The 25531-nt window shown below is 39.8% G+C and overlaps 1 protein-coding gene across 3 annotated transcripts in view; it reads right to left on the reverse strand.

Moving 5' to 3' along the window:
* The window catches only part of WASF3 (WAS protein family member 3), a 68077-nt gene extending 43642 nt beyond the window's left edge, over positions 1-24435 (reverse strand). For 2 of the 3 annotated variants that reach the window (XM_027652012.1, XM_027651975.1), the window contains exons 1-2: positions 24338-24435; positions 4528-4619 (exon numbers count right to left, since the gene is read on the reverse strand). The gene's annotated coding sequence lies outside the window, so the exon portion shown is untranslated. Of the gene's footprint in view, positions 1-4527; positions 4620-23538; positions 23604-24337 lie in introns of those variants that run through there. The other variant, XM_027651984.1, reaches the window with a different exon arrangement.
* Positions 24436-25531: the final 1096 nt, after the last annotated feature.

Raw genomic sequence — 25531 nt, forward strand, 5'->3', positions numbered from 1 at the left:
CTTGTGTCCTTCCCACATCCTACAGTTGCTTTCCTCTACTAACTCATCATTAAATTGCTTTGAACAAAACAATTTCCTAGATGTTCATTCTTAACATTAGTAAGTAGATTTTGAACCTGAACATGTTGAAGTGAAAACAATGGGGAAAAAGTTAAATCCTGGAATGTCCATGATGCTTTTGTTTTTCTTTAAACTAAGAAAGATGCAGAATTCTGAAGTGAACCTACTAGAAACTTGCCTCCCTCCCAGCACTGCTGTCGCTGTTATACCAGCAATAGAAATCTTCTCCTGTGAAATGCAATTATTAGTTTAAAACCCATTGAGCTGATGAGGTCCCACAATCCAAGAGGAACAGATTTCTTAACTACAGCTGTAACCAGCTGGTTGCTGAGTAAAAAGATGGCTGCTACTGCCAAGTCTGTGGTGAGGCTCCAGGGGGCAATACTGTGGTTGTTGGCGCCTTTCCTGAGACTATCTGAGAACCGCATCAAAGCGAGCAAGACCTGTAGGACTGCATCGGAGACCAGAGCTTCTGTGATGTGATAGGGTAACAACAGGCACAAATGCATTGACTCCAGCTCTCAAAGCCTGTCATTTAAAGTCATCTGTGATTTCATGGATCTTCTACACACCCCACTAACTTATGTAACAAACCTATCAATACTTATATTGCTCTTAACTACACTTCAAAATAGTCAGTGTAATCTACAGAGACTACAAGCTGCACGTATAAAAAAAAAAAAAATGAAGCCATTAGAGACTAATCTACACAGAGTTCAAGAAGAAATTTAACTACATCAGTTAAATTTAGAAACTGATTTAGTTAATCATTGCACGGGCAACCAAGATTTAAACCTCATCTTAACACAGATCCCTACACACTAGCTGCATAATTCCGAAAGGAAATTATTATGACGTCAATCATAGGAAAAGTTCAGAGAACAGGCCAATGACTGCATTTATTTGCAGTAATGAAGTAGTACTGAATTTCCCAGTCTCAGACAGTGATAACAAAGAATATTTATATATGTGCTCATAAGACTCTCTTGAAAACATGATGAGAGTGCTAAGGCTCTCACAGAACACATGCCAGTTTTAATACACAAAAGAAGAAGCTTAGTAACATCAAACCTATTTTGCCAGGCTGCAATTTAAAATATAAAGCCCCTCGACTCCATGCAGTCCAGTCCAAAACCTAGAGTAAGTGCCTACTGAATAGGATTTCACCTAAGACAGGCAAAAGTTAAGCCCAAACATTCAGCCTCATGTAGTATCAGAATCAATCAGAAAACACGCGCATAGAAAATGCTTGCACCTCAAGATCTGAATCTGTGGTCACTTCTCTGTCATGTTTTCAGTCAGTTTCTCCCCAAACCAGTTATTTGGCTTTACCATTTGTAATGCAAGAATTCTGGAATATTTTCTCTTCTCTCATAGCCTTTTTTTCTCCCCAAAAGATCATATGGAAAATTGTCCTACTATGCCCCCCCATCCACTGTTATGTGATTACTGATCTTCAGCTTTTGGCTGGCCAAGTAGTCTAAAAACCTTTCACCATTCTCCCTCCTGCCCAACCTACTTTTCACACTCACTCTCCCATACTCCAGAAAGCTTCTTTCCTTCACAGAAATGGAGACTGTAGTCTTCTGAAGAAAATTCCTAAGAAACTTTTTCTAATAGCTTGTTTTAAATCAAGAATTTAAGTTTCTAAATCATTCTCTGATTTACCAGCCACAAAGGTTACAGAATACAGATTACATAACTGAAGAGTCAGATAGCACGGGCAGAAGTCTTTGCAGGTAAATTTTGTTTAACCCTGACTAAAAATATTTAAGTTGCTTTTCCAATAAAAGTATTTATAAAGACTGGAACAGTCTTATCCACACAGTAATCACAAAAAATTTTAACATTTTCTACAAAACACATAACTGAATGTGTAACATTTTTATTTGCCAAACTAACTATAAAGGTGTATTCTTAGAATTGCTTGTATGTGATGACAAAAGAATTCTTCCAGCAGTCCAGTGAATTGATTATTAGGGCTGATAAGCATCAGGGTCTGTTTTCAAGCCCTACTTGAAAACCTGACTACACACTCTTTCTTTGTGAAAGACACTTTTGTACAGTAGTATTGTAGGTTTATAATGGAAGTTTAGAAAAGCCAATGCATGCTACTCATGCAGGATGGCATGTTAAGCAATCAGAAGCTTTCGCAAGCATTTAATATAGTATTTTTAGCAACTTTAATATTTTGGGGGCCATTTATATTAGCAAAACACAGTAGGAAATTCAGAAAAGCGAGAAAAGATAAGGCACAATTACAATCCAAGCGACGAAATTAGTAACTTAATTTAAAATTAAAATGCCTTACTATGCATAGTGAACAGGTGAATTAAGTCATTTAAATTTTTAATTATGACTTGTAAGTGAAATTCTTTGAAGCAGAAATTTAAAAAGAAAAAATACTACATTTCTGTACAAATCAACCGTTATTTTAAGTATAAGTCTCCCATTTTATTGATCAGGTAGAGCTTCCATATTGTATGTCCAATTAAAATGCCTGTGATACATGAATGATCAATGTTCAATCAAAAATTAGAATTTGTTTACTAAAATTAGGTTTCAATATTTCTTTAAAAAAAGAATGAAAGGTTGATCATTTTCAAGTATGTTCAACATTGTCTTTAAATACCCTTTAGTTACATTAAATTTCAGACTAGACACTTCAATTAAACTCTACATGAAAGTTGTGCTTAACCTGCACAAAGAAACAAAATATTTGATAATACTACACTGAGTATAAACAGCAAATATCTCAAAACAATTTTTGAAGTTTTTTGAATAAATATAACCTAGGTAAAATATTCCAAAACCTAGGTTCTTATTCCTGTAATAACTAATTTCTACAGATTCCCACGAATAAAAGCAATGATGTTTCCATGCATCATGAAATGCAACTGAAATATAACAGTGCTGAAACATTCACTGTTTCATTAAATAATAAGTAATATGTTAATCTAATAACCTAGTAGTGAGGCATATTTTCGGTCTTTATATCTGGTTTACCAATTTTTTTGCAGACTACTTCCCCTGATACACTTCCTCCACTTTTGAAATTTACAGCAAGTGATCTTTTTTCCAAACATTTCAATATATAACCATCAAGTTACCTCACCGTTTAATGGGGAATGCGAGAGGGGTAAAGGGGGAAAGAATGGAGGTTTTTACATTCTTTTTCTTCAAAGGCTGTTGCCATAACTTTCACATTTCTGTGTGCACCAATCATATTGCTTACTGATCCCTTCATTCCTCCAAGGAATTCCTCCAGTGTCATTTACTACTTGACACTGTGAATGCATGCATTTTCCAGAATTCTTCTTTTTCGCAACTTGAAATGCAATGTCATTCAGAACATATATGCTGATAAGCGCTTGAATATCATCAAGTATATAATCAGAACTCAAAATTAAAATAAGCATACGCAAACTTCAGCTCAGGGGACAAAGTGTGGCAAAGGATCATAGCCAGGGTTACAGACAGACAGTTCTCCAGGCAAAGCCAACAGTATCCTAAAGCACTGCTGCACACTTTGCTGTTATTCACAGACCCTGAAGCAAGGCTGGCAGTGGTTTCTGCCAAAGGCAGCACTGTGGTGTGCAATGCAGGAAAAAACCAGTCTCTCCTACAAGTAGCTAATATTAGTTTTAACCTCACCCTCATAGAAGCAAGAACAACAAACCTGGTCTCCAGCTTCTTCCATTGCTCAAAACGTTTCTCTTTCCCACTGCAGAAGCCAACATGTTGCAGCCCCCAGAATATATATATATAAATATAAATATATATATATATATGCTTATCAGCTTTACTTATTCTAACAAAATTGTCTGCACTTTGGTAGCAGTCCTTCATTAGCACCTCCCAGCGTGTCCCACATCTTATGTCACATGGTGACCAACACAACAGATATTCCTCACCTAAAAGTCTACGGTGTTGAGTGGCAGCTGAGACAGATTGGGGGAGGGGGATATTTCCCCACAAAGCTAGTTTAATATCAATAAATATAAATCTTTTATTATCCGTTGCACTTTGAGGCAAACAAATATTTAACCTCAGTAGATTTAGTTTAAATCTCTTAGACAATACATCAACAAAGTACAGATTATACAGGGTAAAAGTAATTAACAGATGCAAATTTGTAAATCCAGTATCTCATGAACAACCACGAATAAAGCAAATTTATTTCTATTTTCTACACAATAAGATTAGTATTTAACTGCTACTAGTCTCCTGACCTAGCAATGCTTTTGACATTTGTTTCAGGGCCTAATACAGCACATGTTCAACATCACAAAAATATAGACCTCCTTCCCAAGGCTAACTCAAAACCTTCTGAACAGTTTCCAAAATTCATCATGGTCTTCAGTTCAAGGGACTTACCACAGTCTCCAAAGCTATTTGTAATAGATTCACACAAACGCAAAGGAAGTGACAAGGAATGTTCAGTAAGAGCTCTCTTGAACAACTTACCATTTAAAAAGGAATACTCAGAATATCTTCACTGTTTACACGTTTTAGGAGACAGTGTTCTGTAACTTGCTAGCCCACTCAGGTGGCTTTCTCTGCAAACAAAGACAAATTTGAACTTAGTCTTCCAGTAATAGAATAATAAAAGGTATGCATTAAAAATGGATTTCAGTTCAGTGATCAGATAAAAAAAACTTAGTAAAACATGCATGAGTATAACATAGAAAATTTTAACTGTTTTGTGCTAAACATTTTGTGTTACAGTTTAATTTTTTTCAAGGTAAGAAAATAGCTTGTGTTATTTTATAACTGGAAACATCTGCAGCAGAGGTAACATTTACCCACTCGAAGACTGTGGGGATGGAAAAATGAGATAATGGTCTATAGTAAAGCACAATAAAACAGCAGGTTTGAGTCCCTCTGAGATATTTCACAGCAAATTAAATATAACTAAACACAAACCCACTAAAATAAACAGACTAAAAAAGCAATCAGAATCTCTTGCAAAAATTAAGTATTGAGAGGTTTCCATAAAACTATTACAGTTCCTAGCATCAAGAGAATATTCTGAATTATAGATTAACATTAATTTATAAAAATTTAGTGTATGAATAAAAGTTTTTTGTGGTTAAGATATAAATGCCCTTTCTAAAAGAACTGCACAAAAGCAATCTTTAAACTAGATCACTTGCTCTAGGAGACTAATATTACAGCCATATTTTTAAAGGCTTCTGCTATGCATTTCTCAATGAACGTGCTTAAATATTTTAGACAATTAAAATTCACAAGAGAAAAAAATTTTGAAGAATACAATTATAAAACAGGATTTATAAGAAAGCCGAAGCATCTAAAAAAGCAAAATATTAGTAGAGCTTTAGCATCATGGTACCCAAAAACTCAATTCCAGTAAGCACTGGTGCAATAACCACCTATTCCAGATATAATATTGCCCTCTAATTAACTTGCTAACAAAATCTACCAGCTGGCCAAGATCTCAATCCTCACTTAAACATTTATGTGCTTAGAGAAAGAACTGTTCTGAAGCTACACATTAGAAAAGACTCATGTACATGTAAGTAATTCTCATTCTCATTACCAGGATAGGTGTACTACAAGGGGAAAAAGTGCTTCCAAACACAGCTTCACAATCTCAACTACATTTACATCACACAGGATCCTATGAACTTAAGTTAACATACATGGACCTACTGAAGGGATTCCAGAAGGGTCACAATGATTATAACAGGGGTTGGAGCACCTCTCCTATGAAGATGGGAGCCTGGAAAAGAGAAGGCTCTGGGGAGACCTCATAGCACCTTCTAGTCACTAAAAGAGGTCAACAAGGAAGCTAGAGGAGGGGTTTTTGCAAGGGCACGTAGTGATAGGACAAGGGGGAATGGCTTTAAACTGAAAGAGAGTAAGTTTAGATTACATATGAGATAATTCTCCACTGTGAGAATGGTGAGACACTGGAACAGGTTGCCCAGAGAAGTTATGGAAGTGTTCAAGGCCAGGTTGGATGGGGCTTTGAGCAGCCTGGCCTAGTGCAAGGTGTTCCTGCCCACGGCATCTAGTTGGAACTAGATGTTCTTCAAAGGTCTAGATGTTCTTTAAAGGTCTCATCCAACCCAGTCCATTCTATGATGTTCTTTAAAGGTCTCATCCAACCCAGTCCGTTCTATGATTCTGTGACCTCAACCAACAGTGATATACCTGTGGTTCAGAAAACAGTAAATCTGCTTTAGAGCTATTAGCACTACATTAAAAACACTACAGAACAGACATCATAGAACACTTGTAAGAAAAGGTGACCGAAACTTTATATAGAACTTAAACCCTCTAGTACTGTCAGGGTGACTGAGAATGTACTTAAACATTGCATTAGCCTCAGCAGCAAAAGCACCTTACAAAGTTCTCAGTTGCACACATCAGCTACACGACCCTGTGTACACATTGCAGTTTACCACTGCCACCAGTTACATCAACACACCATTTGCAGTGCTGCACTACACAAACAGGATCACTGAATCCATCCTGTGATAAAAGAACTCCTCACTCAAGTCAACAATATGTGTGACCTATGTAGGGATAAGAAGGGAGCTGAGAATTACCACCCAAAAGTGAGGATGAGACTCAGCTTTCACAATGAAATGAAAGCAAATCAACTATTCTGACATATATTCCAGGGGTTGCTACAAATCCTTACATGGTTAAATAAAGACATCAAGGCATAGCCAGTGTTAAGCAGTTTTAGATTTTTTTTTAAATCAGATTTTTTTGGTTGTTTATTTTTCTTTTCAAGTAGAGAAAGACCCAGGGTAAGCCAAAGAAGAAATGTTGGACTCTCTCACTATGTGTTCTACATTTAAGGCACATAGTTATGACAAAAAAAATGTGTCAAATGTTCGCAACGTAAGATACAGAAAGGAAAATATATTTTGGTACACCACTAACAGTCCAGCAATATCTATCCACTGCCACAATTACAAAAATACACACACTCCCTTTTGAACCGACTCCTTCTCCCACAAAATCCTCAAGAGGGAAAAAAAAATCCAATGAAAGCCATTATAAAAAGATTCTTACTCATTACCGAGTACATCACTGACTTCTCTGCCAAGTGCCCCATTTGACTCATTCACTGACTAAATTACAGAAAGTACTAAACAGAAAGTTTCAATGGGATAAGAATATATAGATGCCAAATGTGTAACACAAAATTCTGATCAGAAATGTATATCCAGCTGAATTTTGTTTAAAATCAATGAATATTTTAAAGCTTTCTAAACAGGACTCCTAGAAATGAAGAGATTGTAGATAAGCAATTTGAAGAACAAGTTATATGGTACACAGAGGATTACTTCAAAAATCCACAGGGGGGAAAAAAAAAAACCAGAAAGGATTTAATGCAAGACATAACTTTTACACAGATTGAGGATTAAAAGTATCCAAATGGCAGGTCATCATCAAAATGGTGAAAAAAGGATTTTATTTTAAAGTCTGCTTTCTGGGGTGGGGGGAGGGTTTTAAAACATGCTGTCATATATGGAGATCCAAAGCTTACTACTGCAGTTTGAATTTAAGTAACTGCTTTACCAGTGTATACACACAAAAAAGGAAGTGACTTAAATCTTCAGTACTGGTTTGCCTTGTTAACTTCCTGTGTGAATTCAATCTTAGAAGCATGAAGCAATCTTGGCAACTACTGTAACTCTGCAACAGACATTTGGAAAACCCTGACATGTTCTTAAGTCTTCAAAGAGTAAAACCACGTATCAATTAGCAGTTAGGTGCCACTTGGTCTTAAGTGCTTCTACAGTGGGATGGGGAGCTTTTCTGTGAAGAGCCATACAATCCATTACTTAGAACTAAGGGCCTCTCAGGGGCCCATCATAAGCAGTTTTCATGAGATTGATCCAGACAACTCAAACATTTCTTATTTTTAAACTAGGCTTCATGAAGTCATCCAGATCCCACTCTTAAATTTGGGCACAGAACAGGGGCAGCATAAAGACACAGCAGCTTACATTTTCCAGTGGTCTTTAATTTAAGATTCACTTGCTGTTGTCTAGCCTGAACTCTGAGTCTCCACAAACATCCAGAAATGTAGAATTAGTTGGGACATACACTGTACTTGGAGTGTGGAGAGCAATCTGCCCCCTGACAAGACCTCAAGGGATGGTTTCATACTTAGTTTCTTTTTGAGAAGCACTTTGATGGTTAGACTTGGTCACAGTACCCAGTGTGTCCTTTACCACTGATTCCTTCCAAATACATTCAAGCTCTTGAAGTTTTTCTTTCAAGCACAGGCAGATAAACTAAAAATATCTGACCTGTGTGGAGTACCTGGTATCTTTTATTCCTTTTCACTCACTGGATTATGGTACAAATATTCACTGCTTGACTGAGTATAGCAGTCCTTCAGTACTGGGCAGAGGAGATCCATCTAAACTGCAGGCTCGAAAAATTCTAAACATCTCGTGGAATTTATCTCAAGTTAAACACTTGATCTTCAGAGATTTTACAATCTACAAAATACAGCCTGTCAAGCCTATGAGCCAGACGGCAACAGCACTGGTTTATCACACATTCTTGGCTAATAAGAAGCATTGACCAGACCCCCACACCTATCTCCTCTTCAGTACCTCAACAGCAAGAGGCTTGCCCAGAACTACACTCTCTTCTTAATGATCAACAGTGACTCTTTACTGCAAGTTAAGCCAAAGATTACACCACAAATTACTAGTACCAACCACAACAGACAGGAAGTAGCTCTCATCTTTGATCCAAAAAAGAAAGGGTTCTCCCATCACCAGCAAAGATAAATGTCCAATAGTTTTGAGAAGGAACAAATTTCAGATGGGATGTCAGTATTAAAATGTTTTCAAACACCTGAAAAGGTTTGTTGGCACCATTTACCAAGTTTAAATCTTCACAGGTAACAAACCTAATCTCCCTGTACAAGTCTTCTGTACTACCAGCTTGCTCCTTCTCCCAGTATAGTCCTGCATTTTTGTTTGGGGTCTACATCTTTACAGAATGGCAAAGAGCTCCCTCCCAGCTCCACTCCCAGTGTCCAGAGATATCTCCCTAATGCTTTACATAAAGCAATACTGAAGCCTTTACTCAAGTGGATCCCCATTTTGATGTAACAACACTAAAAATGGGTCATCCTCAGCAGACTGAGGCTCTGTAATTTTGTTACCCACCCAGCATTATATAGCAGAGTTTTTCAGTTACAAGGATTTAAGGACATGTTTCTTAAAAAAAAAAGGTCCCTTAAATTCTATTTTCATTCAACCTCATTTATTGTGGTTAGCAGACAATGCTAAAAAGCATGAACACCTAGGCATGCTTTGTATAAGTACCCAGACAGATAACCTGTGAGGGCTCATTAAAGGGATTAGTCCAAGGTTAGATGATGGGAAAGACAGAGGTAAAGGTTTTCAAGTTAAATGCTTTACTGAGACTGAATATGGTGATATGAGCAACAGAAAAATATTGTCAGATAGTTAACAGTCAACATTCAAAGCAAAAAGCAGACTTCACCTTGTCCTGAAAAAAACTTAAGATTTTCTTTAGCTAATACTTCTCCATAAATAGTAGAGTCACCCAGTTTGTACCCTACTGTGTCATGACATTAGAGAGAAGTGGCAGAATTAGGGAAGTACAGGACACAGAAGCCTACTGAAAAGTGTTAGTCAAAAATATCACATGTACACATACAAACCACTAAAATGAAACACCTAACTATTAAGACAGATAAATGAAACCTAGTAGGCTTCAGAATGTCTAAGAACAAAAGGCAAATTAAACAGAATTGACATAATTTTTAAAAAGGGGAAAAAATATCACATCTATAAAGTGCAAGAGAGAAGGAGGCAGCAACAAGGTCATACTAAACTCAGCACTGCAATAGCTGACAGCCAGCTTCAATTCCATGGAATCAGAATTATGCAGATAGACACAGGCTGGATCAAGTAAGCAGCTGCTCTCTCTACCACACCCCATTTAGGGGCAAGGCACATTTTTACATCTGGATCTAGCTGAAAGCAACTACTCACATCACTCTATGGCTAATTCCCCTATAGCTTGGTGTTGAAAGAGAAATAAAAAAGTGTAAGAGCATTCAGATTTAATGTTTGAGAATAGAAGGCACATCCTTCACCCTAGCAGACAGAACGATGCTTTGTGGTATAGAGCTGAGCACATGGAAAAAATTTCACCTTCCCTGTAATTATGTCCTGAAGGGAGGCCACGTCCTTTGTTCAAAACCCCATCTGAGATATGAAGCTTGCTTCCTTTGTGAAATGCTTTATGATCCCTTATCATCATCATCATGGCTAGGCTTCGCGAACCAAGCATGCTGGTGGCTAATAAGGCCAATACGAGATAGACATGTCCGATTGCAATATGATCCCTTAAAAGGTTTTTTAAAGTACATGAATAGTAAGAGAAGGTCTAGAGAAAACACTGGACTAATATTTGTTGAAGATAGTCATGTGACTAAAAGGGGTGAACTAAAAACAATGGTATTCAGTGCTTTTTTTTCATAGAACTATATTGTGTCTTAGGTTGGAAGGAATTTCAGTGATAATCTAGTTCCAATCCCCTTGCCATGGGCAGGGACACCTTCCACTTCCACTACACTAATAATTTGACAACCTCTTCTGATAAAGTCACACACCTAGTGGATGAAGGGAAGGCAGTGGACGGACTTTTTCTGGATTTTTAGTAAGATACTAAGTCAGTATCCTTGCAGCATCCTTCTGGACAAGTTGTCCAACTGCAGGATGAAGGGGTTCATGATGCACTGGGTGACGAACTGGCTGAAAGGCAAAGCTCAAAGGGTTACAGTGAATAGGGCTATGTCCATCCGGCAACTGGTCCCCAGTGTTGCTTCTCAGGGCTCAGTTTTAGGGTCAGTCCTGTTCAATAAACTTATCAACAATCTGGATGCGGGAGTTCAGTGCACCATTAGTGAGTTTGCTGGTGATACCAAACTGGGAGGTGCTTCTGGCTTTCTTGAGGAACAGGGAGCTTTGAAGAGGGATCTACATATATTGGAACATTGGGCTATAATAAATGGGATAAAATTTACAAGTCCAAATACTGGATTCTGCACCCAGGACAGAGTAATGCCAGACACCAGGAAAGGAGTGGCTAGAGAGCAGCCCTGCAGAGAGAGGGGATCAGGGGGTGCTGGTGGGCAGCAGCCCAATGCAAGTCAGTCAGCAGTGAGCCCTGGCAGCCAGGAGGGAAAATCCTACCCTAGGGTGCGTCAAACAGCATCATCAGCCAGGAAAAAGAGGGGACTGTCCTGCTGTATTCAATGCTGGTATGGACTAACTTTGACCACTGTGTGCAGTTCTGGGCCCCACAATTTAAGAAGGTTGTGAAGGTCCTTGAATGTGTCCAAAGGAGGGCAACAAAGCTGGAGAAACGGTTGGTAGGAAAGTCCTGTGAGGAGAGACTGAGGATTTGGGGTTTGTCTAGTTTGAAGAAACACAGCCTGAGGGGAAACCTCATTGCTCTCCACAGCTTCCTGAGGAGAGGATGCGGAGAGGGAGGCGCTGAGTTCTTCTCCCTGGGATCTAGTCACAGGATGGATACCTGGGAATTACTTAAAGCTGCACCAGGGGAGGTTCTGACTGGATAGTAGAAAGTATTTCTTTACTGAGGGGATGATCGAACATTGGAACAGGCTTCCTGGTGAGGTGGTCAATTCCCTAAGCCTATCAGCGTTTGAGAGGCAGTCTGACCAATGCTCTTAATAACATGCTTTAACTTTCGGTCAGCCCTGAAGTGGTCAGGAAGTTGGACTAGGCAAACACCATAGATCTCTTTCAACTAAAATTCTATTCTTATAAACAGCTCTCTCTCATATATACATACTTAGGTAATTAATACTGCAGTTTAGCTCTCACTATTTATAAAGCCTTTTGTATCTATAGATACAGATATCTCCATATACATTAAACCAGTATATTTTACCAGTAGGACACAGACTGGAAGATATTTGTGACAAGTGTGGGGTTTCCTTCAATTTGAAAGTCTCAGAAAGCATATCAATTGTTTTTAGACAGATGTAAGTATCAAAGATTAAAGAGCCACCATTTATAAAATTAAAACCCAAGGGAGTTAAATAGTTAGTGACTCCTTAGAGATGACCTACGGGGTTCAATTAAGGACACTAGCAGATAAAGAAATAAGGAGGATAAGAAGGGAGGGAGAGAAATTATAGCATTTTAACAGGTGAAACTTATGTATTTAATTATTCCATTTTACAAACCAGTTGGAAAGCTGCTCTTGAAAGAGACTGGCATACTTTAGTATTAACCACATGGTTCAAGTTTATCCCACTTTCTCAAGGTTATTTTTTTCTCACTCTCCTCCTATTTTTAAAAGGCCAGATGAGACAGGCAGTTTTGTTTGTTTCTTCTGGGTCTTTTTTGTTATTAACATTTTTACTTATAAGCCAGTTAAACTAAAGCAGTTTTGTATGGATCTGTGACCTCAAATCTCGCTCAATGTAGAGGAGCTTAGCAGTTTAAGAACATCAAACAAATCATAGAAATCCAAAAGCATGTGAAATAAAGTCCACTCTTTCTTTTGAAAAGAAGGTCGAAATGGCTTAAAATCATCATGTCTGCTGTTACCATTAGATTTTTATGGTTTTAATTAAGACCTGTTTTCATAAAAGGGAATTTTAAAACACTATTTAATATGGGTAATGAAAAGTATCAACATCATTATCCTAATCATGTTACCCGTCCAGGTTATCTACTTCTTTACTATCAGATTCAACACCAAGCAGTTGATATTAACTGAAGAGAATAGATTTGCCTATTCCCACTAAATATTCTCAAATTCAACAAATCCTATTTTTCAGATTATTTCACTATGACTTTCACAGCCATGTTCAGTACTTTCTACTGGGGGAAGGGAGAAGAGGCAGTCAGCTGCCACAATTGTAGCATCTTACAAAGTAATTTCCATTAAGAGATTTTGAAACAATAACAAAGATCATGATCTGACCACAAAGTCTAAGAAAACCTAAATTACTTAATGCATACATACAATATATATCTCAGATCTCTCCTGACTGTCCATAATAATGTGATTGCAGGTATATGGTCCTACTCTGTACTTGTTTCTTGCCTGCATCCCTTCTTCAGTCTTCCGACAACCAGAAAATACCCATTTCAACTACATTGTCCAGTCCTGCTCCCTTTGCCTTCCTCTACTTTTCAAAAACTACAAATAATTTAGATTTCCAACAATTAAAGATTTACATCATGTAAGATGCAAAGTAACTTGACTTCGGGGGAAAAAAAAAATTAAATGTTTTGAAATAGTGGCATTTGATTGCTGAAAGGCAAGGGCTGCCAAAAAATTGCAGGGTTTTTTTCATTTGAAGAGCAACAGCTATTCTCTTTAACCGTGTGTAGGCAGGAGTGGAGGCACAGAATGTACCACAGGAAAGGAGGTATGCCACGTCTCAAGGCACCATGTCTGCTCAGGCAGCAGCTGACAGCTCCAAAGCAATGTGCAGCTTACACTTGGAAACGGAAGCAACCAGGTATTTTGGCTGTTACTGACCACTTTGCTCTGGGTTGGAAAGAAAGAGAAGGGACGCCAGGGAACCCGGGACGCCGGGGAACCTGGGACAGCTTCAAATCCACCTCTTCCCACCTCCATATTAAAAAAGCAGAAGCTACACAATGCTTTGTGGTACCAGCTCCACCTCCCAGAGGGCAGGGCTGCACAGCTGTGACACATGGCTTCCTCTTGCCCTCTTCGCTTAACAGTTGCTTGGGGATGGCAAAAGAGCAGTAGAGGAATAAAATATAACCAAAAAGAGAGGTTCAGTTAAAAGTTTGAGAACTTCTCATATTCAGTGCCTTCAGCTTTTGCTCACCAGCACATGTACTGCAGATGCGTGGAGGCTTACAAGCAAAGCCACACCAGATCAAAAACTTTACTCTTCTACTACATATGACCTTGGTTTGAAATCCTCCTGTAACTCTTCAGACATGACCTCTAAGACCAACAAGTGGTGAGGTGGTAGAAGCACCACAATAATCTGAGCTGACCATTCAGGTTGTTACAGGTTATGAAATCCCTGGCAAATTCTGCATCAAGTACAATGAACTAAAACAGATCATCCAAAATGCCATGGAACCATGTTTGTTTTGGGGATTGTTTTTGTTGGTGTTTGGGGTTTTCTTTTCAAAGTCTCCTTTATGAGATAGCACTTAAAACTATTGCCTGATCCCAAATAATATAATTTTTTTTTCAGCACAGCATAGACGTATACTGGCTTTCTTATTTTAGAAACTCTTGCTGCAGATTACCATGGGAATCACCTTTTTTTTAAAGAGGTTATTGCCCCCAACCCTTTTAAGATCCTATATTTTCACAACTACCTCATTTTCAAGTATAACAATAGTACAGAGATGCTTTGCCCTTGAGAGAGGCGTTTATTTAGGAGTGGTCTGTTACCAGGTTAACATGTAAATAACTATGTTCTGCACCAAAACTACTATTTATGGGCAGCTGTTCCATAGGTCATGTTCTTTTATACTCAGAATCACCAAAAGCTGTTTCAAGCCTGCAGAAAAACATACTGCTCAAGTATAAACTTTGGTCAAGTTTATACTTCTTTAAATACCCAATAGGAAATCTGATTTAAATCAGCAAGCTCTGTATGCTTTGAAAAAGAAAAGAGGATTAACACTTCATTATACACCTGTAGAAATAAGAAAAAAAAAATGTATGTAAGGCGTATTTTATAGAACACTACTAATATAATGCAAATTAAGTAATCCACAGTGGAATTCAATTATTTCTACAGTCTTATCTTCCTACAGTTACATTTATTTCAGTATTTTGTTCAAAATGGATTTAGAAAGCTCAAAAATACACTTCTGACAAAAGAACACTTGTCGTTCAAGCTTTGTATTTCAGACAGGCTTTTGTTTGACAGTTTCCTCCATATTTTAGTTCTAAAATATCAGGTTGAAGATCTTAAAGAGAATATAACAACTTTCAGTAACTCTCAAATTCACTGGTTTTATTCCCCTAGATTCAACACCCATACTTCCTACCCTCACAGTTAAATCTCCCTAATGTTTCCCACTCAGTGCTAAAGCACATGATTTTTCTCCTTTTTTAGCCTATCCCTGAAGGACAAACCTAGACCAACTTCTTTGAGTAACTCTGACTGTTCTATGCCATGTTTATTGTTCTGCGATCAGGCAACAAAGAAAGTTATCTTTGACCAACAAGTCAAAGCTGTTCACAGTTTAAACTGGCATCCCTTAGGTTAATAAAACATAATTTAATATATTTTCTAATGCTTCATATTCAAAGGCATTAACAGCCATAATTCCAACCAAGATGAACAAGATACTCAAACTACCAATTTACAGCCACAGATCTTCCAATGAACATCACCATTACCATAAGTATAAAATTAATCCGTATTTTTTTATATACCTGAACCTCAACATTTAATTTAGCTTTACAAAACTTAATTATTATAGGCTCCTTATGAGCTTCTCTAACTTCCTCAGCTAACTTGGCTGAGGGAAACTTTTGTCAAGCTTTGATAAGCATTTAGCAGCTTCAGGGCTAACTGCTTGTTGTTTCAACTTTGAGAACCAACTGTACGGACACATTACTGTATTTAAGATTCCAGAAGCATTTAACATTTGATTCGGCTGAAAATACAGTTCTACTACAAGTTTTGAAAATAAAACCACTTTTTCCTCTTTTAGAAATCCATGATGATGCCAAACATATGCTTATTTTCCAAACAACAACTGTTTAAAAGAAAGAATACTCTTTCTGATGTTCCTGCCAAAAATAACATTCTGTGGCTTCAAGAAATTTGATAGTAAGCAGTTCACTCGGTTAAGGGAGGAAGGATTTGCATTTGGCAAGGATTTACACTTCATGTGTTGCATCTACTTCCCTCCATTTTAGATTTCTTCAAGGATGGATGTGGCAGTAGGAAGGGTTTTTGTTGTGGTTTGGTTTTTTTACATCTCCAAGTATTTCACTCTCAAAAAAAAGGAATCTGTGGGTTTTACTAGAAATGGCATGAAGCAGAAATTCATCACAATGTTTTTCTTTTTTACAGGAAATACTAGGATATAGAAGACAGTTTCAAAGGGAAGTAAAAGAAGACTTCAGAAGAAATGCACTAGAGAGAGTTTGCAGCAGGAGGAAGTGGAACAGAAAATGCAAATGAGGAAGTAGCACACAAAGAGCATTAACAGCTTCATCTCAAAACATGGGACAGAGACAGAAAGCAATGGATTTGGGGTTTCAGCTGCTGTTGTCACAGGCAGCAATACTACCCCCCCAACAAAGGTAGTTATTTCACTGCTGCCTCAATAGTTTCAGATTAAAAGACAAGACAAGTAACAGAAACATATAAACTGGACTATATACTTCATAAGACTTATTTCTGTACATTTCAGAAAGCCACAATTTTAAGACAAAGGTCCGATATGCTACAATATTTGACTTTGTCCTTCATTAATAACTCACAAAAATAGTAACTGGACCAATTTACTGAATAATGTAAAATGTTTAGTCCACTTAAAATATCTACAACAACAAGTTCTGAAATTTTCCCCAGTTGTTGAGTTTTACCTGCCATTTCCCAGTTTTTGCATGTAGAGTTAAAAATCCCATTGCACAGAATCTTTCCATCACCCTCCAAGATACAGAAATTACTGAAGACTGCTAAACCTGCTCCAGCATCAAACCAGCTGAGTGACCAAGCATGACCGCAAGCTGCAGATCCATACAAACTTCAAGGGCCTCAAATTTGTTAGTATGGCAACCAGAAAAACCTTTCACAAAGCATGTACCTTCTCCAGTAGAATAGCAAGTATTTTAGAAAAGTAGGATCAGAATCCCAATGATGTTACAGTAGTATTTCAGATCCCAAATCTTTGTTCGCGAGGCCTAGCCATGATGATGAGTATTTCAGATGCAGCTAATTCAGGATAATAAAAGTCCTTAAGGTTAAAAACTCAACAACTTATTAGTCCAGCAACATGGAAGCTTTTCCTGTCATTAGCAGTGCAAATCCAGCACAAAAATTCAGTAGCTAGACATCAAGGCCTGTTTTTACAGCATTATTATCTTGAGCTATAACTAGATGTTGCTCCTCACTTTATCCCTATGATTGTGTACAGTTACTCAACCTGAATCAAAGGATATTTGAAATTTCAAGATAGTCTACAAGAGTATGAGCAGTGTTTGATGACAGAGGCAAATGCTACAATAGCAACATTTCCTTTGAGGGCTGGAAGGCTATACTCAGTGCATTCTCAGACACTGCTCTTGAAGGCATTTGTAACTCATCAGTTCAACATTCAGGTATTTCATGCTTACCATGCACAAGCTCTACAACTCTTGACTTGCTATAAATACACAGCAATTGCTACAGTGAAGATGTACAAGACCGGTAGGATTTGAAAAACAGAAAGCTTCAAGAGAAGCAAGCTGACTGAGCAGAAGGAGACAGGATCTCCTCCATCTAGGGGAAAAAAAAAAAAGGTACTCAAATGTTAGTTCCTGGTTCTTTCTGCCAGAAGAAGGGTGGATAGAAAGCACATGGCTTGCACATCTGCTTGTCTGGCAATGTAAACAGCCTTCTCCTACTATTCAGTTAGATAACCTGAAACTGCAACCAAACTACTTGTATAACTGTAGCAAGACATCCTCTTTAAACACAACTTAAGATAAAACTGCAGCCCCACTCCAGCTCCTAAATTGGCATGCAGAGGTTAGAGGAAACTTCAATATTCCAACTGTGTGCAAAAAACATTGATACACACACAAAAGTGTCTTCAAATTCAGCATAAAATCAAAGGCTTCATTTGAAGTGATGTATTCTTGTCCATGTTTGCAGCTGTTTAAGCATTCAGAGCAGCAGCCACGCTTTAAAAGAAAAACATTACTTTCCCAGGAAATAACTCTACAGTAAACCTGTGCTGATATAAGTTCCAGAGAATTTCAACATTCTATAGAAAATTCATTGGCAAGTTCTAACCACTGCAGAAAAACAAACTAAAAAGCCAAATTTCCACTAAAGCCCCCTTCTAATTCAGAAGTTCAAACTTCATTTCTTCATTCACATTTAATGAGGCAGAAGAACTTCTCAAAGAAGTGTTTCCAAAGGCTGCCTGAAGCTCCAAAATAAAACAAGTTTTGCAGGCCTCGTCTTTTAGCACTTTATCCCCACAGCCGCCTGCTGCTCTGTTAGGACAAAACCAAGTCCACAGCAGATGAATGGTTTTTCTCAGCATCACTAGATACTGACCTTTTCAACTATGAGATTTCAAAACAAACATCAAGATGTCAATTCCAACGTTCACTGGATACTATTAACATGTTTTGGTGTATTATGCCTATCACCAATTACACACACAAGCTCTCCAACTGTTACTTATTATGAGCAAAGTGATTGCCACTGTGAAGATGCACAAGAAACATGGGATCCATCAGCTGAAGTATTAAGGTCTTTGGCTACGAGGAAAGTCCATGTCCTAATGCCATTTCATCTTCCAAGTCACTGGCATGCAGAAGAGAATCTGTTTGCACCTTTACCAACCTTTTTTTATGGAGTGATACACAGATCCAAGGGTTATATACTCCTCACTTGCTCTAACCAGCCTCTCCGCTCAGGTACAAAACAGTGACCCAAACACCACTGTCCTTACCTTACAGGACATCAGAAGCACAACAGAAAAGACAAAGAGGAAGGCTCTGCAACAAGAACAGCAATGCTAGGTCTAAGAAAAAGCTGCTGGAGAGAGAGGAGCGGGCAACAGCTGCATATATCAGCTATCACTGCATATATTAACTATAAACCCTCAAATAAGAGAATACTCAGACTAAGATGGCCATTACAGTCCTCAGCACTGAAACAAACTTCACCTCCAGATTTAATTTGAACCCCAGATCCTACCAAAAGCTTTGTCAACTGTATCTCGCTCCACAGCAAGTGACAAGCAGACAACCGGTTAACCAATCCATGGAAAAAGTCCTGATGGTCACATTTTGTATAATGTTCTCCATTTATAAATAGGGCAGAGTTCCAGTAATTCACAACTTATACTCACTGTCCTTTACACACAGCCTTAACATTATGTTCTTTTGGCCCTGGCAACCACGCTTGAATAAAACACTTTTTATGAGATTATACATGCTTTTCAGTCTTCACCGATGAGGTGTTTTTTCACTTTTAGTTTCTATGAGTGTATCAAGAGCAAAAGGAAATATTTTTCATATGCTATTTTCTAAACAGTCAGTGAAAACTCAAGCCCTCTAAAATACTATCATATTATATCTTTTATCTGTTACAGAATTATAGATTATCCTGAGTTGGAAGAGACCCATGACTATCATCAAGTTCAACTCCTGACTCCACATAAGGCAACCTAAAGGTTAAGCCAGGTACCTAAGAAACTAGTCTGAATGCTTCTCAAACCATGACAGGTTTAGGGTCAGAACCACTTCCCTGTGTTTTACCACCACTCTTGGTGAAGAACTTTTCTCCTAACACCCAACCTGAACTTCCTCTGCTTTTATACCAGTGTAAGAGGAAACATAACCCCTGCCTATTTATTACCTTTGAACTTCAAGGTAATAAATATTTTTACTTTATGTAAATTTATTTGTGCATGCTGCTGGGTAAACATTGCTTGATAGAGTTTTAGCTCAAGAAATTTTTCTATAGTTTCTGCAACAGGCATATTTCCACAATAGGGATGCAGAATAAAAGGTCATGACAACGAAACAGTAAAATGGATTTTTGATCTGTGGAACTAGAGAGAAAAAAAGCCAGCCTGTAATTCTGTGCACAACATTTTAAAATTTCAGGTGTTTTCTTCTCCTGAAGAAAAATACATTTAAGTCAACCTAAAACTCACTTTTAACAAATTAATGGAAGGTACAACTGCCTTAGCATAGGCTACTTCTATTTATATCAATCATGATGACTGTAAAACATGAATTCTGAACAGATACTGACACTCCATTAGAATAAAGACATTATATTCATCACTAACAGGTAGGAAGGACTTCCAAGAATCTTGAAAAGGAGTAACTAAAATATTGCTAAACAGAGAGGTCCACCAAAAAAAAAAAAAACCACCAAACATTCTGGATCAATTTTAAACCCAGAAATTAACCTCAGCTTAATGGCAGAATACTTCAGTATGTGAAAGAAAAAACTAATTCACAATGTGTTGAAATTCAAGACACCTATAAATCCTCAACACAAAGTCAGATTTTTTCAAAAAAGAACAACCAAGCAAAGCTAACAAATGCTCACCATACCAACAAGCCTTCAACTATCTCACCTGCCAAAAATAAAGAAATCAAACAAGATGAACTCCAAGTTTACAGCCTAAATCAGAACAAATACTTCCATTTTGAGCTCCAGCTGTTTCTACAAACAAATTGCTTAATTTCTTCCCAAATATTTTGTGTCCCCTTTTGGCAGAAGAAGAAATTACATCTGTCAGTAGCTGAAAATATTTCAGTTATTCAAGTTTTCAAAAGAGGGGTGAAAAACAACAGCACTTTTCCAGGTAAAAAACCCCACATCCCAGTGCAATATTTCAACAGCTTTTACCACAGGTTGGCTTCTGAACACTTAGATCTAAATAACAGTTAAATGTGAAGGAAAGCACTTGGTTGAAGCTGAACAAATAAACCTGGCATAGCTTCAGGTTATTTTCATTATTACCTCTAAAGGCAGACTAAATCCTCAGAAGAGAATGTAAGTACTAAGGCTCAAGATGCCTCAATTTAATTCTTAGTCGAGACACTGATTTTTCTTAGATTACAGGTATTCTGGATGTGAGTATTCCATATGCAGAAGTTATCATTCACCCTGTACCTTTTTATCTTTTCTTTTAAGAGAATAAGCAGTCAGCCTGTGACCCATCATATTCCTTGTACAGGGGAGTTTCTGAAGGCAAAGTACAGTTATATACAACCGTGGAAGACATTTGTAATCTGATCCTCTCAATGATCTCCATATACTGAAGGGCATTAACGTTAGAGAACTATGAAATGAGCTTGATAAAACCAATTGCTCCCCATCAGTACTGTATACTACTATCTTTCCATTACTGAAGTAATTAACAAAACTTCATATCATAACCCACTGGACACACACAGCCTATTCAGTAACTTACACCAGTAGTGTAATTCACGATACACAGCCTGTAGCTCAGCATCCAATGCAAGCAAAAATAAAATATAAAGATAAGTCACAGTAATGACTACAAGTCCAAAAATTTTAACTGGAGCCACACATGAATCAGGAAGATAACACATCACATTTGAATTAAAAAGTCCAAAAAGGGCTGCATTATACAACCTGTATCAGATTCAAGCTCAGTTACAAGAAACATTAAATACACACCAAGTAAAGACAGGCCTGCAAGAGCAGACTGCAATTAACCACAGCAATATTTCTTGCTCCTTCCTCAGGAAAAGCAGTCAAGAGAGCTCTAGAAGGCTGCTGAAAAGAACAAAGAGTCCACTAAGATGTGACTATCCATGCAGGAAGTTTAATCAAAAAAGGAAGACTTGCAAAGGCATGAAAGCTAATTCACCGTCCAGGTGAGACTGATACAGTGACTGAAACACTCAGCTACCATTAGCTCTTCTAGAATTCTTCACCAAAGTATCTGCTCTAGTTTGGTTAGGTTCTCAGAAACTCTGTCCTTGTAATTGCTGTATGATAAACTCCAAAACAGTACTCCTATCATATGTCACACTATGGCTTTTCTTCCTCTTTCCTCCATACAGGAATATTACACACACACTATTATTCTTATTTCAGAAAAATATATGGCATGTACCTTCTCACTGAAGAATAATGCAAATAAACCTAAGATGAAGTAGGGATACCAAAGAGCAGCTGATCCTTAAGGAGTTTATATTGCTACTCCTAAAATCATAATCCTTTGAGGCATGTTGTACAGACAAGGCATACACTGAAAAACAAAGCAGGTTTATGCTGTTATTAACTACCAAATGTCATGTGTTGTACCATCTAAATCAAACAAGAAGCCTCAATAACTTATTCCTGCTATGAAAATACCTTTTTTAAGCACGACTGATTCTATTTCTGACATGTAAACTCATTTTTTAATACTTGCATGGACAAATGGGAAGATTAACAAAGACCATTCAATTTCAGTAACTATTGTGTATAATCAAGACTATTGTTTCAGTATCTGATTATAAAAATGTTTTATATTTTCTCTTTATTTGAAGAAAATAGCCATGGAAAATGAGAAGAGCGCTGGCTCAATTATATATTATTTCATGTACAACAAAACCTCTGTGTTCACTGCCTAATAACTCCATTCATACTGCTGCTAGCTATATAAACACAAAAGCAATCTTCCAGCAAGGGACAGAAAAAGTTTGCTTTGCACAACTCATCCCTAAAATTCAGCTGGAAACAAATCCAGTTCCCACACCATTCAAGGGAACATAGTCTGGTCCTGGTCTCAACTGGAGAGCTACAGATAAAACATCCTAATTCTTTCTGAAGGACTTAGTGAAAGCCGCATTCTTACTGAGTAAGAATGACTTAGGGCTTGTGAGCAGATAACTGTCCTTCCATCTTAGCATATTTTCTTCTGATGAGAACTTAAAGGCAAAAAGCTGTAACATAACAACAAAGCTCAATTCCATGGCTCAAATACAGGGTTGAATCTTGAATCCTTTAAGTTTGCAAGTACTCTAAACTGTAACTTCAATCTAACATGTTTACAAATTGAGCACTAGTCTAATATAATTATTCCATATCACGTCAGCCTCCATATATTGGAGGCCAATAATTTACCACCTGAACTACAGATCACTGTGGTGTGGCACAGCATGCTGGAGGATAAGAACTGCAGTCTTATTCCATTACTTCATTCCTTTCTTCAAGTACACTCATTAGCTTATGGAAAATACTGTATCAGGCAAAGTCAAAACAACAGTCTGCTATAAATGTAACATTTTTTGATTCCTTATGTAAAGTTTTAAAAAGAAGGACAAAAAAAAAAATGGGCCAGTCTTGCACAATAGGCAAGACAAAACAAACCTCCTCGTCCCCGGATTTAAAGTCTCTTCAAGTTCCTGGCTGCTTTCACAATTTGTCCCCATCTTTTTCTAATAAGAATATGTTCCCCTTATTCCCTGCAGTTTACAAAAGAGGCAAAAGAACCACAGCTAGACAGCATTTTCCCATTCCTGCACAAGCAGCACACAAACTAAACCATTTGTGCTTTGAAGTGTTTTCTATCAAGGAACCTCACAACTGCATCCAATAACCTATCACTCAACTACTGGCCCCACTTCACAGACTGCTGCTCAACCTAAAACTATCAGCCCTTCTCCTGTTAAGTTATCTGCAATTACTGAACTGAATCAGAAACGAGAAGAAAAAGAATAAATAAAGCATTTCTTAACTGCTTTTAGGTCAGTGTTAGACATTCAGCCGAGATAAATCCCTGTCTTCACACGCCTGCACTCACTCAGACTCCTAGCTTCTTCTCAGCGACACATTTACTTCAACAATTAACACACAAAAAACCACCGGGGGTGGGAGGGGAAGGGTTTAAAAGTTCCCGAGCTGTCAAGGACTCCCAGCGCCCTTCAAAGCCAAAGACGATTATTTCTAAGCACTTGAAGACCGCTGGATATCAGAAAGCCCTGCCGATGTCACGAGGCCACTCGTGGGGGGCGAACACGAGCGGGGAACGAGCCCCCGGCTGGCGGCTCCCGGGAACGGGCGCCGTGTTCCCGCTCCAGCCCGGCCGGAGCGCCCCGAGGTTGCGGGGCGCAGTCCGGGGGCCTGTCCCCGGCCCCACGCACAGGGGGCTCCACAGCCTCCTCCACCCCGACCAGCGGGGGAAGAGGGACGCGCCCCGCGGCTCCGGCGAGGGGCCGAGGCCGGCGGGAGGGCTCGAACAAAGCTGAGGCGGGAGGGCCCCAGGACGGGCAGCCCAGCCCGGCCAGCGGAGCACAGCCTGCAGCCCCGGAGCGACCCACCGCCGCCCCCGCCGCGGCCGGCAGGAGAAAGGGGTTTCCCGCAGGGCAGCGCCGGGATTATCCCCGCGGGCGGGAGACCGCTAAAAAGCGGCTGCTCCCCGTCCGCGCCCCTCCCGGGCGGGGAAAAGACCCTCCGAAAGACGCCGGCTGCCCTTCCTTCCTTCCTTCCTCCCTCCCTCCCTCTGCGGCGGCCGCGGGAGCAGAGCCCCGCACCCACCTGGCACCGCGCTCCGTCCCATCCCGATCCCGCTCCAGCCGCTGCCGCTCCGCCGCCTCGGCCGCCACCGCCTTCGCGGGCTAAGCCGCCGCCGCTCCGCCCCCACCAGCCCCGGGCCCCGCCCCCTCACAGCCCTTATGGCCCGTACCGCGGGGGGCGGGGCGAGATCCGCCAATGGGAACCAGGATTCGGCCGCGCCGCTCGCTGATTGACGTGAACAGTGTCCAATGGGAACGCCGGGAGGGCGGGGACATCTGTCAATCAGTGAGCCCTACCTGGGGCTCGCGAGCGGCCGAGCGCCGGGGAGGGCAGTTCGCTCCTGCCCTCATTCCTCCCTCCCGCTGGTCGCTCGGCCGTGCCCGTCGTTCCTCCCCTCCAGCCCAGCCCAGCGTTGGCTTGGCTGTCGCCGCTCGGTGGCCCGAGACGCCGTTGTGCGGGGGCTGTCCTCGGGCTCCCGAGACCCACGTTCCTCTCGGGAGCAGCCACCTCTTTCCCCGGCGCCACAGCTGCCCCTTCCCCGCCCGGCCCCGGCGGCAGGACAGCGGTGCCCGGTCCCGCGCAGCCCCCAGGGCCATCTGGCGTCTCCCCCACGTTGCTCGTGGGGTCTGTGCTCTCACCCAGCCACCTCCCGGCCCCTTTTCTGCTCGCAAGAAGAGACACCTCTGCCCTCATTCCACAGGCATCCCCCCCCCCGTTGCCCTTTGCTTGCCCTTGCGACCCAATTCCTGCTGAATCCAACTCCCGGTCATCCAGGCCCCCGAGACATTCACGTTTATACCGACAGGCACCCTACCGCAGGGCAGGTGCTTGGCGAGGGCTGCAGCTGCTGACCCAGCCCCAACAATGTGCCCTTTCCTGCTTGGCGCGGGTTCGCATCCTTTGTGGTTATCCCCGTGGCAGGGGGGCTTTTGTTATTTTCTGCAAAGCCTTTAGAAAAAAAAAGTAAGTGAGACTTTATCATGTGAATGAGATTTTGGAGGGGCAGGGTTGGTAGGACAATTGCCAAGCGAACTTTAATGGCTCGGGCTGCTCCAATAAATAATGATAACAAACGAAATACCCCCAAATCCAGCAAGTTCACAGAGATCATGACCAGCTGCCCTGCCCAGGTCAGCAGGCTGTCCAGATCAATGGAGGCTTGCTTGGCCTTTATTTGGAACAGACAGCTCAGGAGCTCCACAGTGATCATGGCTT

This window comes from Corapipo altera, unplaced genomic scaffold, assembly GCF_003945725.1.
Source record: "Corapipo altera isolate COAL_440 unplaced genomic scaffold, ASM394572v1 0, whole genome shotgun sequence".
NCBI lineage: Eukaryota > Metazoa > Chordata > Aves > Passeriformes > Pipridae > Corapipo > Corapipo altera.